General features: G+C 37.4%; 1 pseudogene; it reads right to left on the bottom strand.

Moving 5' to 3' along the window:
- Positions 1 to 1,342: 1,342 nt before the first annotated feature.
- Positions 1,343 to 3,279, bottom strand: LOC148038939 (uncharacterized; annotated as a pseudogene).
- Between the last annotated feature and the right edge of the window lie 297 nt (positions 3,280 to 3,576).

Here is a 3,576-nt window from a genome sequence, read left to right as displayed (position 1 = left end):
TCAGTTAGCCTTAGGGACTCGCAAGGAGTGCCAAACATATCTTTTAACTATTAGGAACCAAAAATAATAGGCCTCTATGCTTAGTCCAAGCTAGCAAAAGGAAAATAATTTGTGCATGTTGATCATTTGATAATAAGGAAAAAATTTCCAAATCACAAGGGTTTTGATGGTAGCATTGTCTTGGCACCATTATTTCCATCATAAGGGCACCTATCTATCAACTTTAGCTTTGGCAATCATAGCCTTATTAGCTACGCTTATTCCTACTTCATCAAAACAAGCTTAAGGGTTTTGATCTAGACTTAAGCATTAGTCTAACATTGGAGCCTTTTTTTGTGAACTTGAGTGGTTTGATTTACTTCAAGTGAAATTTCTTTTCTTTAAAATCACCATTCATGGTCGCAAAATATATCTACTAACAACCAAGCTTACAATATTTAGAACATTTGTGTAGGTTGTCTTTAGATCCCTTTTTCCTCAAATTTATATAACACATCATTAGGCAAACATATGTAAATTTGTTTACTCTACTTACAACATTTTTCTTTGATATCATGTGTAATAGGCTTGAGTGAGAAGCCCTTAGTAGTATGATTTTAGTGGACTAAGGTCATTTATGGGTTTACCTAGTGACTTCAGAATGGAAGGTTTCAATTGTAGCCCACAAGGATCAACTTGCATTTGGTTCCTAGAGTAGACCTAGGTCATCTATGGGTTTACCTAGTATTGGCTAAGTGAGCCACTGGATTTTGAAATTCAATGCAAAATAAAGAAAATCAGTACCACACTTAGTTTATACTAAGTGGAAAATGAGGGGGAGTGATACATGTCAATCTCTCTATCAATAGGGTATAGTCTCAACTCTCTTTTCCTAAAACCACATCAATTGGGATCTAAGATGACATATTAGGCAATCGATCATTTGTCATTTTCTTAATTATCAACTAGAAATCACTTGAATATCCCATAAGAGTTAACCAACTTATCTTGGATAGGAAGACCATCTCTTTTTTGAAACAATAAAGCTTATCTTTAAAAGACCAAGTCAATAAACCAAATCAATGACCTTGAATACTTCGCACAAAGAAGATACAATCCGGGCAATATATTCTTCCTAGAGTGCAATCACAAAGTGATACATGATAGTCACATGTTAAAACAACATATCTCTAGCCTTTTCTTTACATCACAAGATTTTTCCCTGAAGATTCATCACTTTATCATGCACAATCCATACACAATTTTCCTCATTCTAATCCCATGAATAACCTTTGCTTTAATTAGTGATTGTTCCATCATTTCTATGTAAGAGTTTTAAGATTAGGTGTTGATGAGCTGTAGATTATGAGAACAACAATGATCCAGACTCTGACACTACAAGACACCGAAGAGGAAAAAATAATGGATGCTGAGCCTACAGAGGAAATGAATGTCAACATAGATTTAACAACACAGGAGTTAAAAAGAAGTAAACAAGGATAATGAAGATGAAATTTTATTGACGGTTAACTCTTAGAGATGACAATGAGGACTATTAGTCTTACATGCCTATATGTTTGGTAAGATTTAATCTCAAAATAATTCATTGTGAAGTCATGATTTTTATTCTTTTTAAAACTTACTAACAATGGTGGATGGTGGGGAGTCTCATGGTGATAGCCTCCTATGGCTAGTGTCGGGGTTTGATTCCACTTAGGCTCATTTTTCTTTCTCTAGCTATGGATAGGGTAATCTTAGCTTCAAGTTCAGTGAAATAAAGTTTGTATATCGGGGCTCGATTCCCCTCCTCTACCAAGGCTTCTATCTTGCATTTCAACATGAGTATCAACATCTCAACCTTCAGTACCTGCAATCAAGCATTGTTTCCTGAATCCAGTTGGCCCAGTAGTAGACCATTGAAGCCAGTAGTCTTCTATCATTTCTTGGTAGCAGTTCTAGCAGCACCCTTAGTGAGTACCCACAGCACCCTTAGCCACAATAACCCTCCCCCACTACCCATTTGCTACTCCAATCCTGCTCTTTCTCTCGATGATGCTATGGTCACCCCAGCTTTGATGTATGTGGTAGTAGTATGTGCCCCATGCTTTTCAGCTGCCTCATGGACGCAGATTGAGAGACCATGGATATGTATGATCTCACAGTTGTTCCACAGAAAACCATCAATACCACTTTTCTACTACCTGACATTGATATCAGAGCTCTCTAGCGTAACTTTTTTGGTCTCATAGGTGATTTTGTCCTTTTGAATACGTAAATATAGCATTTCATTTTGTTTCATTTCTCTCTCTCTCTCTCTACTTACTGTGCATTGTTGCATCGATGACTCATGAGTTTGCACATTTTCTTGAGCAACCACTGTCAACTCCATCCTGTCCCAAACTCCATCTCCAGTGTGTTGTTGATATATTTCTTGTCATCCTCAAGCTGATTGCTGCATTGCAAAATAAAATTAATTACTAATTCAAATAAAAACTATAATTCATATTCTTTATTTTAAATAATACTTACTCCCATGGTACATGAACTCGTTGTAGATAAGACATGTAGAGGTCTCCCATTCAACATTTGAAGGCGATGGCGGCTTTGACTTGAAGCATACCCCCATCATGTGTGATGTCACATGTGAGACCCAAAGTGCCAGTGCACGTGTGCATCGGTACTCGTGGGGGTATTGGTGGGGGCACTAGTGGTGTCTCGCTAATCAAACTTGGGCTGGTGGTTTGCTAATCTGCACTGATGCCTACATGCAATACAAACATATGATACATTGAGATGCGAGTTCTTAAAAACTACTTGATATTTATTCCGCAATCGCCATAAAAGATATACTACGGGACTGATGACCACTAGCCTATGAATCAAGTGTCACCTGAGTAGGAGGAGGTACATCAGGATTAAGCGGCTAACTCTCATGATGTGATGTACCTGGGATATGAGTCCTAAGCAAAAAAAAGACATTAAAAGGATATATATATTAAGAATTATATATGTAAAAAAAGGATGACATTACTATTTTATTAGTTGAGAAGCTTAATGATGTGATGTAGTGTGTGTATGAGAAGAAGTCTCCACTCCTGCATGTGGCTGGGAGGATGTACCCTCTCCAAGACGTATGGGCATACTGAATCTCCCAAGAATCTTGATGGTGTTGTCTAAACCTGCATCATTCATCTCCACATAATCTTCCATGACCTCTGACAATGTATCTCCAAAAAGTCTAGTGCCTCGTAGCAAAGTCTTGATGATTGCCAACTTCACTTTATAGGTGTGGTCACTCATCATATCTATATATTTAAAACAACTATATGTTAGACTAGAGATACATTGCTAGAGGAGAGCTCAATCTATCTAATGAGAAACCAAGGAATAGGAATCTTAACTAGGTTTATTAGTGTGGTATTACTCTTTACTGCTGCAATGGAGCTAATAAGGCTCAACATAAACCAATAGAGCTTCCATTAAAACTTGGTTCAGCACACATGTTGGTAATTGTTGCCGTATTAATGGAGTGGTTGAAAATTTGCAAGATTGTGAGGTCCAATTGGTTGAAAGTCTGTTGGTTGGCATCCGACTACA

Source organism: Lygodium microphyllum, chromosome 3 (genome assembly GCF_053477565.2).
Source record: "Lygodium microphyllum isolate KBCC chromosome 3, Lygodium_microphyllum_v1.1.10, whole genome shotgun sequence".
NCBI lineage: Eukaryota > Viridiplantae > Streptophyta > Polypodiopsida > Schizaeales > Lygodiaceae > Lygodium > Lygodium microphyllum.
This window is presented reverse-complemented; position numbering and strand designations above follow the sequence as displayed.